This window comes from Neoarius graeffei, chromosome 8 (assembly GCF_027579695.1).
Source record: "Neoarius graeffei isolate fNeoGra1 chromosome 8, fNeoGra1.pri, whole genome shotgun sequence".
In the NCBI taxonomy this organism is placed as follows: domain Eukaryota; kingdom Metazoa; phylum Chordata; class Actinopteri; order Siluriformes; family Ariidae; genus Neoarius; species Neoarius graeffei.
Window position 1 is genome coordinate 36,351,932 of NC_083576.1, and position 16,681 is coordinate 36,368,612.

Here is a 16,681-nt window from a genome sequence, read left to right on the forward strand (position 1 = left end):
CGATTTGGCTCGCTTCAGCCCCACTCCAAAACGGTGCGAGTTTTAGGGGCTAAGCAGGGCTGAAACGAGCTGAGTCGTGCTGGTTTTTGGTAGTCGAAACGCGAGCCGTGTCGGGCTGAAGTGAGCTGAAGCGAGCTGAAAAAGGGTAGTGGAAAAGGGCCATAAGGGCCTGAAGATCAGGCATCTGATGTCAGTCTTCAGCCTGACATTTCTCCAGATACTCTGAATCTTTTAATGATCTGTACCATAGATGATGTGCAATTTTACATTGCAATTTCTTTGCAATTTTACATTGACGAACAGTATTCTTAAATTGTTGCACTGTTTGCCCATGTACTCTTTCACAGAGCGGTGAAACCCTCCCCCATCTTTATTTCTGAGAGACTAAGCCTCTCTGGGATGCTCTTTTTATACCCAATCAGGTTACTGACCTGTTGCCAATTAACCAAATTCATTTTTTTTCGCATTACACAAAATTTTCAGTCTGTTGTTGCCCCTGTCCCACTTTTCTGGAACGTGTTGCTGACATCAAATTCAAAATGAGCATATTTTCAAAAAACAATAAAATTTCTATTTCAGTATTTATCTCTGTACTACTTTCAGTGAAATATAGACTTGAGTATGTCTCTGAGGGTGGGTGGATCACAAGTGCAGACAGGCGGGAAATTATGCCGAACACAGTCTTTCACACTCGCTTTTCAGCTTTACACTACGTTTTAATTTGCGCACACACCCATGCACAACACATACATGCTCCAGTCGGGAGACTGCCACCTCTCCGCTCTCCCCCTCCTTATCAATGCTCTGCCACCACTGAAGCACACACACAAACATGGCTCTATGGGGGGTTCCTGGCCCACCCACCCGAGGGGAAGATAGAGGAAAAAAAACATCTCTCTCTCTCATATATATACATATACAGTGGTGCTTGAAAGTTTGTAAACCCTTTAGAATTTTCTATATTTCTGCATAACATCAGATTTTCACACAAGTCCTAAAAGTAGATAAAGAGAACCCAGTTAAATAAATAAGACAAAATATTATACTTGGTCATTTATTTATTGAGGAAAATTATCCAATATTACATATCTGAGTGGCAAAAGTATGTGGTGTGACCCCCCTGTGCAGCAATAACTGTAACTAAATGTTTCCGGTAACTGTTGATCAGTCTTGTGCTTGGAGGAATTTTAGCCCATTCCTCTGTACAGAACAGCTTCAACTCTGGGATGTTGGTGGGTTTCCTCACATGAACTGCTCACTTCAGGTCCTTCCACAACATTTCAATTGGATTAAGGTCAGGACTTTGACTTGGCCATTCCAAAACGTTAACTTTATTCTTCTTTAATCATTCTTTGGTATAATGACTTGTGTGCTTTGGGTTGTTGTCTTGCTGCATGACCCACCTCCTCTTGAGATTCAGTTCATGGACAGTTGTCCTGACATTTTCCTTTAGAATTCACTGGTATAATTCATTGTTCCATCAATGATGGCAAGCCGTCCTGGCCCAGATGCAGCAAAACAAGCCCAAACCATGATACCATCACCACCATGTTTCACAGATGGAATAAGGCTCTTATGCTGGAATGCAGTGTTTTACTTTCTCCAAACATAACTCATCTCATCTCATTATCTCTAGCCACTTTATCCTTCTACAGGGTCGCAGGCAAGCTGGAGCCTATCCCAGCTGACTATGGGTGAAAGGCGGGTTACACCCTGGACAAGTCGCCAGGTCATCACAGGGCTGACACATAGACACAGACAACCATTCACACTCACATTCACACCTACAGTCAATTTAGAGTCACCAGTTAACCTAACCTGCATGTCTTTGGACTGTGGGGGAAACCGGAGCACCTGAAGGAAACCCACGCGGACACGGGGAGAACATGCAAACTCCACACAGAAAGGCCCTCGCCGGCCCCGGGGCTCGAACCCAGGACCTTCTTGCTGTGAGGCGACAGCGCTAACCACTACACCACCGTGCCGCCCCCAAACATAACTCTTCTCATTTAAACCAGAAAGTTATATTTTGGTCTCATCCATCCACAGAACATTTTTCCAATAGCCTTCTGGCTTGTCCACATGATCTTTAGCAAACTCCAGATGAGCAGCAATGTTCTTTTTGGAGATCAGTGGCTTTCTTCTTGCAACCCTGCCATGCACAACATTGTTGTTCAGTGTTCTCCTGATGGTGGACTCATGAACATTAACATTAGCCAATGTGAGAGAGGTCTTCAGTTGATTAGAAGTTACCCTGGGGTCCATTGTGACCTCACCAACTATTACATACTCTTGTAGTGATCTTTGTTGGTCGACCACTCCTGGGGAGGGTAACAATGGTCTTGAATTTCCTCCATTTGTACACAATTTGTCTGACTGGATTGGTGGAGTCCAAACTCTTTAGAGATGGTTTTGTAAACTTTTCCAGCCTGATGAGCATCAACAATGCTTTTTCCTCAGTCCTCAGAAATCTCCTTTGTTCGTGCCATGATACATTTTCACAAACGTGTGTGAAGATCAGACTTTGATAGATCCCTGTTCTTTAAATAAAACAGGGTGCCCACTCACACCTGATTGTCATCCCATTGATTGAAAACACCTGACTCTAATTTCACCTTCAAATGAATTGCTAATCCTAGAGGTTCACATCCTTTTGCCACTCACAGATATGTAATATTGGATCATTTTCCTAAATAAATAAATGTCCAAGTGTAATATTTTTGTCTCATTTGTTTAACTGGGTTTACTTTATCTACTTTTAGAACTTGTGTGAAAATCTGATGATATTTTAGGTCATATTTATGTAGAAATACAGAAAATTCTAAAGGGTTCACAAACTTTCAAGCACCACTACACACACACACACACACACACACACACATATATATATATATATATATATATATATATATATATATATATATATATATATACACATACACACACACACGTGTGTATATATATATATATATATATATATATATATATATATATATATATCCCCCCAAAAAATCTTCCAGGCTCACCCAGTTAAGCCTAGGTCACAACCGGCCGTATGTGCTCCTATGGCCAGTCTACGTGCAAAGAATGCAAGAAACGCACGGAGGGCATGCGTGTGACATGCTGATTTTCGAGCCGTAGACTGGCCGCAGACCGGCCGCAGAGGTTCTTTGTCGTGTCAAACAAACTCTATGGGCGCTTACGTTTTTTTCAGGTTGCAAGACAAACTTACTGCCAACGTGTGTCTTTCTCCACGAACAAAAAAACAAAACGTAGTGATTTGGGAAACGCCAAAAATCGCACGGCCAAAAAATCGTACGTCCGGTTGTGACCGAGGCTTTAGTGAGAGGTGGATCTGGCCATCAATTAACAACAATCAATTTTATATATATATATATATATATATATATATATATATATATATGAGTAGTATAAGAGTGTAATGTAATGGCAAGGATGGTTCAGGTAATTTATATATGAGAGTGATGGCATGGGGATGGGGATAGAAGCTGCTCTTATGTCTGGTGGTTCTGGTATGCAATGCTTGATGGCACCTGCTGGAGGGACGGAGTTGGAAGAGGTTGTGTCCAGGGTATGAGAAGTCCTTATTGATTTTCTCCACCCACTTCCTGGTTCATGAGCTGTACAAATCCTGGAGGCTGGGCAGGGGAGCCCCGATGATTCTTTCTGCTGACCTTAGTATTTGCTGCAATCTGTTTCTGTCCTGTTTTATGGCTGCTCTGAGCCAGACCATGATAGATGTGCACAAGACAGATTCAATGACAGCGGTGTAGAACTGAGTCAACAGCTCCTGTGGCAGACCATACTTTCTGAGCTGCCACAGAAAGTACCTCCTCTGCTTGACTTATATAAGGATGGAGTTGATGTTGGCTTACCACTTCAAGTCTTGTGAAATGGTAGTTCCCAGGAATTTGAAGGTCTCCATAGTTGACACAGGACTGAATATAGTGAGGAGTATTGCAGAGGAGTGTCTCCTGAAGTCAACTATCATCTCCACCATCTTGAGTGTGTTTCGCTCCAAGTTATTCTGACTGCACCAGAGCACCAACCATTTGACCTCCCGCCTATATGCAGACTCCCCCTTTCGGATGAGTCCTATGACTGTCGTGTCATCTGCAAATTTCAGGAGTTTAACAGCTGGGTCCATGGAGGTGCAGTTGTTGGTGTAACGGGAGAAGAGCAGTGGAGAGAGGACACATCCATGAGGAGCACCAGTGCTGATTGACTGCATACTGGCAAGTGACTTCCCACAGCCTTACTTGCTGTTCCCTGCCTGTCAGGAAACTGGTGATCCACTGATGTATAGCAGGTGAGACAGTGAGCTGGAAGAATTTAGAGGAGAGGATTTCTGGAATTCTGGTATTAAACACCGACCTGAAGTCTACAAACAGGATTTTTACACAGGTCCCTGGACAGTCAAGATGTTGCAGGATGTAGTGCAGTCCCATGTTGATTGCATCCACTGACCTGTTTGCCCTGTAAGCAAACTGCAGGGGGTCTAGCAGGTGACCTTCAGGTGGGCCAACACCAAGTTTAATTAAAAAAAAAGGGCTAGTGACAAATCTAGCAACTTTTTCAGCACACGTTCGTGATTGCCTTGAACTTGATATGGCTCTCCAGCGCACATCACAGCTGCTGTTATACAAGTTTAGAAAGCAGGTTCACGCATCTCACAGTGTCACACCTAACTTGCATGTGTGTGACCAAGCACTGATAAGCCTGGTCCGACCCCACTTCAGGGGTTGTCCTGTAGGCCCATCTAAGTAAGCATGATGTCAGGTCTCTGGTCACTGGCTTCTCTCTGCCAACACAAACAAAAGACACACAAATAAATTGCCAGTAATCAAACACAGGTGAAACTCATCACATGTTACCTGCCATTTCAACCTGCCTCCTCTCTGTCCACAGCAAACACTCAACCATGCCCCCACTGTGACATAGCTTTATTGTGATAAGTGTATATTAGTTAGCTCTCTGACAGAGAAGATTGCAACATTAGAGGTGTGCATTCACACTCTTGAGAGGGTGAGCAAGAGAGAGAGAGCAGCATAGTTTCTGTCAGGGGAAGTCTAGATGCTTTAGGTGGAGTTAGCAAGCCCCCATATTGTTCATGTTTTTGTTACATTGAAGTTCAATTATTGTAATGACTTACTGTCTGGATCTTCCAGTAAGTGCATAAATAAGCTCCAGTTAGTCCATAATGCAGCAGCAAGAGTCATTACTAAAACCAGAACATATGACCACATCACCCATGTCTTATCCACACTGCATTGGCTTCCAATCCAATTTCATATTGATTATAAAATACGACTATTGACCTATAAAGCCTTGAATGGTCATGCACCACAGTACCTGAGAGAACTTCTTGTCCTTTATAACCCACCATGACTACTTAGATCAAAAGATGCAAGCTATTTGTTGGTACCTCATATAGTGAAGGTTACATCAGGGGGCAGAACCTTTTCTTACATAGCCCCACAGTTATGAAATACCCTTCCAAGTAGTGTTTGGGACTCAGATACAGTCTCAGTATTTAAGTCTTGGCTGAAAACATATCTGTTTAGTCAACCCTTTTGTTAATAGGTTTTTTTTTTAGGTTAAGGAGTCCTCAGGCATAGTGTGTTTTGGTAAACTGGGATGTATTGATACTGCCCGCCCCCACACCAACTCTCACACATTCACTCAGGTTTGTTGACAGTGTAGTGGCTTGCCGCTTTATGTCCTAGGGCTCCCTCATGTCTGTGTTACCTTCTGGCTCTCCCTTTTAGTTGTGCTGTCATAGTTAGTCTTGCCGGAGTCCCCACTTGCACTCAGTGAAAAAGGTAGACTGTTCTTAACCATTAGATGATAACAGGCATACCTCACAACCTGTTTTTCTCTCTCTGTCAGGAGAGTGCCAAACTGAATTTCATTGTGAATCACAATGACAATAAAAATCCTTGAACCCCTCTCTCTTTCTCTCTCCCCTCTGTCTGTCTCTCTCTGTCAAGTTACATTTCGATTGTGAGACACCAGTAAGATGCTAACCTCTTCTACTCCTTGGACCTGCCTGATCCATCCTGATGCCCTACATCTGGCTGGAGTCTTATCACATTGGAGGATGGCCCCGTATGGACAATTGAAAGTTGCACTTGGAAGATGGCTCTGGACATTAACAGTTTTGCTATGGTGGCTGAGGACTAGAGTTGACATGATAAACTTATGAGCCTTTTCCACTACCCTTTTTCAGCTCACTTCAGCCCAACACGGCTCGCGTTTCGACTACCTCAGAGCAGCATGACTGAGTTCACTTCAGCCTTACTCAGCACCTAAAAGTCGCACAGTTTTGGAGTGGGGCTGAACTGAGCCCAACCGAGCCGAGTGGGGCTAGGGGCATGAGGAGACACTCCCCTGTGCACTGATTGGTGAGGAGGAGTGTCCTCACATGCCCACACACGCCCCACGAGCACGTTGGGATCTGTAAACACTGTAAACCCGGAAGAAGAAGAAGAAGATCAGAAAACTAGAAGATGGAAGATGTCCTCCATGTTTATTGTTTACTATCCGGGTCATGAGACTACCGCTTAAAAGGTCACTGATGTCACTGTTTGCGCTGCCTAATGACATCACGTGACGTCCACCCACTTTCGCTAACTCCACCCAATGTGTCCACCCACTTCCAGCCAGCACGGTTCAGCGCGGTTGTAGTCAAAATGCAACCCCAACAGCCCCACTCAGCTCGACTCAGCCCAACTCAGCACCGCATGGCTCAGCCCAACTCAGCCGCGTTGGTAGTGGAAAAGCCCCATTAGGGTTACAATTGCAGAACTGTTTTGCACTTGAGTCTCCATCAAGGAGCAGTTGATAATGTCAACAAAAGAGACTTCATGCTAAAACTATAATGAATTTCCTGGTTACACAGTTATACTTTGTGAATATATAGGGCACAGTTATAGAAGCATGTTATTTATAATCACACTATCTGTTATCACCCAAATAAGGATGGGTTCCCTTTTGAGTCTGGTTCCTTTTAAGTTTTCTTCCTCATGTCATCAGAGGGAGTTTTTCTCTTGCCACCATTGCCACAGGCTTGCTCATCAGGGATAAATTAGGGATAAAATTATCTCATATGTTTAAAGTCTTTAATTTTCTGTAAAGCTGCTTTACAACAGTGTCTGTTGTAAAAAGTGGTACACAAATAAAGTTGACTATGCATTGAAGCATTTTTTTATACAAGATATACAGTGGTGCTTGAAAGTTTGTGAACCCTTTATTATTTTGTATATAATCTGCATAAATATTACCTAAAACATCATCAGATTTTCACACAAGTCCTAAAAGTACATAAAGAGAACCCAGTTAAACAAATTAGACAAAAATATTATACTTGGTCATTTATTTATTGAGGAAAATTATCCAATATTACATATCTGTGAGTAGCAAAAGTATGTGAACCTCTAGGATTAGCAATTCATTTGAAGGTGAAATTAGAGTCAGGTGTTTTCAATCAATGGGATGACAATCAGGTGTGAGTGGGCACCATTTTATTTAAAGAACAGGGATCTATCAAAGTCTGATCTTCATAACATGTTTGTGGAAGTGTATCATGGCACGAACAAAGGAGATTTCTGAGGACCTCAGAAAAAGTGTTGTTGATACTCATCAGGCTGGAAAAGGTTACAAAGCCATCTCTAAAGAGTTTGGACTCCATCAATCCACAGTCAGACAGATTGTGTATAAATGGAGGAAATTCAAGACCATTGTTAACCTCCCCAGGAGTGGTCGACCAACAAAGATCACTCCAAGAGCAAAGCATGTAATAGTCAGTGAGGTCACAAAGGTCCCCAGGGTAACTTTTAAGCAACTGAAGGCCTCTCTCACATTGGCTAATGTTAATGTTCATGAGTCCACCATCAGGAGAACACTGAACAACAATGTTGTGCATGGCAGGGTTGCAAGGAGAAAGCCACTGCTGAGTGTTTGTGAAGAGGCATGGCTTCCCGGTATTGCGTTGCATAATCCACTATGACTAACACAAAATGATACCCATGTACAGATCTATTTAATGACCTGCCATGATCCATGCCAATTCTTTTGAAGGGGATTGCTATTAACAGTAATGGGCGCAATGGCACTTTGAGTGTCTGCTGGATTTACCAGCTGGCATTTGTGACAAGCTGTACACCACCTGCAGACATTGATGAGAATCCTTGGCCAATAGAACCTGGCCATGAGATGATTTAGTGTTTTATCCTGCCCCAAGTGCCCAGCCATAGGATTATGATGAGCCACATGGAATAAAAAGTTCCCTACAGCTCTTCGGGACCAGCAACTGTGTTATCTCTTCCTTGGTTTGAATGTCCTGCATCACTTGATATAGCCTATCCTTAATAATACAGAAATATGGAAAGGAAAGCCCAACATTAGGTTGGAGGGGTTGGCCATCAATTATTTTAATTTGGTCAAAGGCGTGTCTCGCTGACCCTAGACCCATGTCAAGGTCTTCCTTGGCAGTTGGGCAATGAACTGCTCCAGCGTCATGTGGTTGATGATTATGACGCACTTGCCTGCCTGTAACCACTATTGGCAGGCATCTCGGAGCTGCTGTGCAAATGCAAATGGGCGGCCAACTTCACTGTAGGTCAGTGCATGGAACAACTGGCAATGCTCTTCTGGGCCATGGCCGACTCATTGTAGTATAGCCCGCTCCAGATACTCCAGCATGCTGGTGGCTGGGAGCTGCCAAGCCATGAGCTGTACTTCCCCCGACAGGCATGGCAATAGGCTAGCTGCCCATTGTGAAGTTGGCCACAAGCTCACCCATGCAACACATTTGAACAGCTCGAGGAAGGCTTCTGTGTCGTCCTGTGGCCCCATCTTAACCAGCTGCACAGGAACGCTGGCTGCAGGAGAGTCCGTTGGAGTACCCGCTGACTGGACCCAGCTCCACATCACCTGCCAGTCCTTCGTTTGGGCCTTGCACAGGGCTTAGAAGTGCTGCACTTGCTCATTGGACAGGTCGAGCAGCTCTTGGTGCTGGCATTGGAGGTTAATAGTGAGGATCTGGAGGAGCTCCCTGACTGATGTGGATTCCATGGTGGCATTTGTTCTTCAGCATCCTGGGTTTTGGCACCAATGTAACAACTGTATAGGAGTGGTCAATGAGGAACTGGAAACAGGTGTTGCAATTTGAGGTATGCTTTAGCTTTACGGACACTATTAATGGCTGTCACTAATACATAGGCACACTATACAGTACACGCACACACGTGACGGGGTGTCACAGCTCTCTCTCTCTCATTCCTGGCTGCCTGAAAGACACACAGAGACACATATTAATAGACAGCCAGTAATTAGACACAGGTGTATCTTGTCACATGTTCCTGCTAGTTCCACCTGACTTCTCGCCGTTCACAGCTGATGCTCGACCACACCCCCAGTGCCACAGTGAGTTATTTTGTTTTGGTAAAAACCTGAAATCAACATGCATGCATGGTTGACAAACTATTAACTTACAACCACATTTTTATTTTCTACTGCAAAAAAATGTAATTTATGTTCTAAATGAAATTATACAGTAACTGGAAACAGATAGGTCTTTTGGAAGGTAGTTACCTCAGAATGATTAAGATTATCATACACTAGTACTAGAAAAGTGTGGCAAAGAGGGATATGTCTTGTCTTTTGCTTTTAAAGCAAGGTTCTTTCCTACATTTTTATTTAGCATTGTATTTTAACCCCAATAACTTTAATCAAAAGACTAAAAACTTGTGGAATGAATGTGACAAGTATTCGTACTGGTTTTACCTAATGACAAATTCAGTCCCTTTGGAGAAAATTAAGCTATAATCAGTCCTCAGGAAAAAAATTATTTTACTGGTTAACGGTAAAATACAAATCACAAATACAAATCTTGTACAATAAATACAAATACAAAGCTTTTTTTTCTCTCCATGCTCTCACGGAAGGCAGTCGTATTTCTCTCCCTCTCCTCTCCCTTATCTTCCCTGCTTAGCTCCTCTCGTCTCGTCTGTCTACTGTCTATACCAGGGGTGGGCAAACTTTTTGGCTCAGGGGCCACATTGACTTTTGAAATTTGCCAGGCGGGCCGGGCCAACACCAAATTCATACATATCAAACATAAACTGGAAAAGCTTTAGTGTTATTGTAAGGCCTTCACTGACAGAGACCCAAATGCAGATCAGATTGACATTTATTTTAGTTCTCAGTCAACAAAGGCAGAGCAGAAAAATGCTTGCAGTTCAATAGATTGGCACTGGATCCATCCAGAAAAGTAACACACACACACACACACACACGTGACAGTAAGAAAAGTAGCACACTTAATTCTTAAATTACATCTTTGAGCTGCCAGGATGAGTAGGATGCCAGTGTATTTGTATATTTGTATCATTTTATACATACAACTAAATTGCATATCATTAAATTGAACTAAATTACATATCAGTACATATCATTTTTGTACATTTCACTGAACTCGTAGATTTACATCTGAGTGTTTTTTTTTAACCATCCACTTCCAGCCTGCCAGTACAACCAACCACCATTAGTAGGAGAGGTACCACACCATTCCAAAATGTTTGCAGTTCAACAGTTTGGGTATCACACCATGCCAACATGTTTGCAGTTCAGTGGTTTGGCACTGGATCCATCCAGCCCACAAAATCAAACAAAACGGCTCAAGAAAGCAAAAAAACTCCAAACTGGTTTTCAGGTTCAAAGTCACTCACTGAAATATTTCCAGTCCTCAAAAAATCAAAACACAGGTTCCAAACAGGTTTTCATATTCCAAAAGACCACTCATAGATCAGAATAACCTCCACAGGCAAAAGTCCAGGAACAGATATAAGCAGAAGCAAGGTCAGCTGCTCATAATACACCTATAATAGCAGACAGGGACATAAATGAGGGGCGGAGCAGCCACCCCAAAGCACATGGTACTTAAAAACAAACACCAGCACTACAGCAGCCACCCACGACAACCAAAATTACTAAGAGTTATACTTTTTATATTATTATGTCTGTAAACATGTGACTACCATCTTATTACAGCTCCAACATAGTTTTAAAAAGAGAAAGTGTTAATACTCACGTTCACTCAGCAACCGCTCAGCTGTATTTGTCCGTTCTTGCGCTGACTGGTTGTTAGCATAATTAGCATGCTTGGAGGAAAAGTGCCGTTTTATGTTATATTCCTTTAAAACTGCAACGGTTTCTTTGCAAATAAGGCATGCAGCCTTTGATCGGACTTCAGCAAAAAAATATTTAGTTGTCCATTCTTTATTGAACACCCTGCACTCACTGTCCACTTTTCTTTTTTTAGGACCACTCATTGTAAAGTTTTATCCTGTGTTCTCGAGATCATCAGTGGCACGGGCGCCAAAATGACTTCCATGGCACGCGCTGCACCACTCTGCAAATGTAATCTCGCGTGAATACGACTGACTGGAAAGACGGATCTCTAGAACACCTGTCTACGTGATAACACTGACGCTTATAGTTTATTGATCTGCTCAATTGTGTTTATATGATTGTCTTCCGCGGGCCAGATTAAAAACGCCAACGGGCCGGATGTGGCCCGCGGGCCGTAGTTTGCCCACCTCTGGTCTATACTTTTGAGAGACTTTCTCCACACTGCTCTTCAAACTAAAAAATCATGGAATTGATAAATTGGTCTCTCAACACAATTGACACAATTCTCTCGACAAGAAGCCTGGGTTCGGGGGAACCGGCCTGTCCTGCCGGAACGTTCGCAGCTAGCTACACGATGGATGCGTGGGAGAAGCAGCGGGTCGTGTGCCTGGCGGTTCTTTCTGTGGAGGACATTGAAGACATCTACCTATTCGGAACCATGATTACAGGTCTTTTGCTGATTGGATTAGGCATTGCCCTGGTTTATCGAGGAATTCAGAAAACGGTGACAGCTGTCCAAAGCCCCATAAAGCTGCCCGACATGATTGAAGCGGTGGGCAGAGCTGTCGGCACTCAGACTGTGGCTATTCAGAACTTGAACTGCAACATGGATAACATCATGGAGAAGCTTTTGGCTTTGCAAAGGAAAATGGATCGATTCGGAGACCAGAATGGACTAACAGAGTAGTCGTGAATGAACCCTTTATTGTCACTAGGTCACAAGTACCAGCGAAATTAGCCATCAACCCGTCTGTACATATACACATACATACAATTGACAGAGGGGGAGTAGACAGGACAGGAAGACAGGGATGGAAAGAAAAAATACAGAGTAACATGAGGAGACTGTGACTCAGACTGTGGCTATTCAGAACTTGAACCACAACATGGATAACATCATGGAGAAGCTTTTGGCTTTGCAAAGGAAAATGGATTGACTCGGAGACCAGAATGGACAAACAGAGTAGTCGTGAATGAACCCTTTATTGTCACTAGTCACAAGTACCAGCGAAATTAGCCATCAACCCGTCCGTACATATACACATACATACAATTGACAGAGGGGGAGTAGACAGGATAGGAAGACAGGGATGGAAAGAAAAAATACAGAGTAACATGAGGAGAGGGGAGGAGAAAAAGCAACCCCCACACTATGCTCCTGTGGGGAGTAGTGTGGGAACATTAAAAAAAACACCTCAGCACATAAGCACAAAATAAGTATACTTTACAACATGAAAACTTGTGACTTGAGGGGGGAGGGGGTGGGGTGCAATCAGAGGAGGGGGTAAGGGGGAGGGGGCGGAGGGGGGACCTCCTCAAGTCCTGAGTTTTCATGTTGTAAAGTGTACTTATTTTGTGCTTATGTGCTGAGGTGTTTTTTTAATGTTCCCACACTGTACTCCCCACAGGAGTACAGTGTGGGAACATTTTCTCCTCCCCTCTCCTCATGTTACTCTGTATTTTTTCTTTCCATCCCTGTCTTCCTGTCCTGTCTACTCCCCCTCTGTCAATTGTATGTATGTGTATATGTACGGACAGGTTGATGGTTAATTTTGCTGGTACTTGTGACTAGTGACAATAAAGGGTTCATTCATTCATTCATTCATTCATTCATTCATATTAATGACATTATTTCATAATAATGAGAACACTTTCTAAAAATTATAACTTAATATCTCATACTTGCCAACTTTTCAAAATTCTCATGGGGGAGAAAAGTGCGTGAATGACATTTTCAATTGGACGAGGGTATGATGCGTGGTTGAAATGATAAAAACAGTGGATCCCAATTAATTGCAAACCATTTCAGATTTATACAATTAAAGAGTTTTTGAATTGTTGATTTTGTTCTATCAATTACTATAGGTTATGGGATTCATGTATCAGGGATGAGAGAGCTCAGAGTGAAAAATCTGAAATAATACTCGTCTTGAATTTTAATATAATAACAATGAAAGATAAGTCTTAAATCAGATTTTTAGCTGAAAAATCTCATGTCTGAATATTGTATACATACAGAGACCCACAGAAAATAATACAAGTGATGCTTTAGAAGAATGTTTATAATTTCACTTGTAAACTTTCACTTAAAACTTTCAAACATAAATTCAAAATAGCACTAAGAATAAAATTTCTGTGACACAAATGCAAAAAGAAATTCTCAAGAGTTAAAAACATTTTAATACGATAAATATATTTTGTTTATACAGAGGTGCAGATCCTACTGTATATGCAATTTAATTATACTTCTTACTACAAAAAAATACAAAACATAATATAAATCTTAAGTTAATTTCAATATCTCATAAGTACTTGTTAGATACACACGTACAAATGATAAACTATTTTTAATTAAAAAACAACATTAAGAATTTACATAAAAGGGTGTGAATGACCTATTGTAGTTTTGAAGAATATGTAATTTACCTGCTTTTACCCCACCATAAGATTGGGATAATTGAATCGCAATTGAATAATTGGGATAAATGAATCGCTTTGTACTCTTACCTTGCAAAATGCATTGGTCTGGCGGGTCGAACATTTGCTTATCCATGGAAATTCATTCTCCCATGCAACCTGGTATTTGCATTCATATTTTTGCCATTTGGTATTTGGTTTAGTGGCCATGATGAATGACTGCTTGTAAAAAATGTCAGACAGCCTGGGTGAATCCTACATTACGGAAGTGACTGTCGTTCTGTTTGTTGATTGGTTAAAAATCAGTTGACGTCAGCAGTGTTTCTCATATGATTCTGATTGGACATAATCGGGAGTATTTTTAACTTGGCAGTAGGGATTTCCCCAAACCGGGAGATTATCCAGTTTTTAATAAATACGATCAGGAGGCAGGAGACGGAGGCTAAAATCGTGAGCCTCCCGCCGAAATCAGGAGGGTTGGCAAGTATGATGTCTCATAATTGAGACACTGAGTCACAATTATATTTCTCATAAAATATGTCTGACATGGAAAAATTTTGCATTTTTCAGAGGACTGACCTGAAACAGACAATGTAGTATTTGGTCTAAACACTGGAAATCAGTGTAATAAAAGATGGTGGCTAATCTTGTGAAATGAATGTATTAACTAAAAGGGGAGTGCCAGAAGGTAACACAGACATGAGGGCACCTTGGGACAAAAAGCAGCCAGCCACTCCACTGTCAACAAACCCGAGTGAGTGAGTGAGAGTGGGTGGGTGTGACAGCATACATACATCCCATTTTACCAAAACACACTATTCCTGAGGACCCTCCAGATCTACTCCTTTACCTAATAAAAAATGTTAACAAAAAGCATGACTAAACAGATATGTTTTCAGCCTAGACTTAAGCAGTGAGACTGTGTCTGAGTCCCAAACACTACTTGGAAGGCTATTCCATAACTGTGCGGCTGTGTAAAAAAAGGCTCTGCCCCTGATGTAGCCTTCACTATATGAGGTACCAGCAAGATAGCCTGCACATTTTGATCTAAGTAGGCGTGGAGGGTCATAAAGGACCAGAAGTTATCTCAGGTACTGTGGTGCAAGACCATTCAGTGCTTTAAAGGTCAATAGTAATATTTTATAATCAATATGAAATGTGATTGGGAGCCAATGCAGTGTGGATAAGTCATATCTTCTAGTTCTAGTAAGGACTCTTGCTGCTGCATTTTGAACTAACTGGAGCTTGTTTAGGCACTTATTGGAACATCCAGAAAGTAAGGCATTACAATAATCCAAACTAGAGGTAACGAAAGCCTGAACTATTTTTTCTGCATCATGTAGTGACATTACATTCCTTATCTTAGCAATATTTCTAAAATGAAGGAAAGCTATCCAGGTAATGTTATTGATATGAGTTTCAAATGAAAGACTGGAGTCAATGATCGCTTGGAGGTCTTTTACTGCTGCATGTGAAGAAACAGAAAGGCCATCCAGAGTTACTGTGTAATCAGAAAACCTACTTCTAGCTGCATGTGGTCCTAGTGCAAGTACTTCTGTCTTGTCAGAGTTAAGCAGAAGGAAGTTAATAAGCATCCAGTGTCTAATGTCCTTTACACGTTACTCAATTCTATTAAGCTGGTGTCTTTCATCTGGCTTTGCAGAAACATATAACTGTGTGTCATCAGCATAACAGTGGAAACTAATACCATGCTTATGAATAATATCACCCAAAGGTAACATATATAAAGAAAAAAGCAGTGGGCCTAAGACAGAACCTTGTGTAACATCAAACTTTACCTCAGTATATCTAGAAAAATCACCATTTACATCAACTGATAATGATCAGTTAAATAAGACCCAAGCCAGGAGAGGGCCATTCCCATAACTCCCACAACATTTTCTTGTCTATCAAGGAGAATGGAATGATCAATCGTGTCAAAGGCTGCACTAACGTCAAGCAATATAAGCATGGAGATACAGCCCTGATCAGATACCAACAGTAGGTCATTTACTACTTTAACCATTGCTGTCTCTGTGCTATGATGAGGTGTAAATCCTGACTGATACATTTCATGGATGTTATTCCTATGTAGATATGGGCATAAATGCTGTGCCACAGCTGTTTTTAGGATCTTGGAGATGAAGGGGAGGTTTGATATTGGCCTATAATTTGACAGCTGACAGGGGTCGAGGTCAGGTTTTTTAATCAGGGGTTTGATAACTGCTAATTTAAAGATTTGCGTACATAGCCAATTCTAAGGGGAGAATTTATTATTTTTAGAAGAGGTTCAATTGTTTCTGGTATTATCTGTTTGAAGAGTCATGTAGGCAAGGGATAGAATAAGAATAGAATAGAATAGAATAGAATAATTTTATTTAATGAGAGTTGCATAAAATATCAAAATGTGATAAAATACATATGGCTCTCAAAATAAATGATCAAAAATATAAGTAAACAAATTGATGAAACTAAAAATGAAAAACTAAACTTACTAAATTATCAATTTCTAATAACAATAAAAACTAACCTAATAAACCTAACTTTATTGTAAGGTCTTAATCAAATCGCAGAATACAAAATATGATTTGATTTCTCTTATTTCTCTAGGTAGAGAATTCCAGATTTTAGCTACACTAAATAAAAATGTCTTTTGTCCGAAACTTTGGTTCACACGAGGTAACAAAAGGTGATAAGCAGCAGACCTCGTGTTCTTATCATGGACACTACTGAAATTAACCAATTTTTCAGTGAGATACTTTGGCGCCAGGCCATTCTGAACTTTAAACATCAGTTGGCATTTAAGTCGCCATACTCGTTTGTCAAAGCG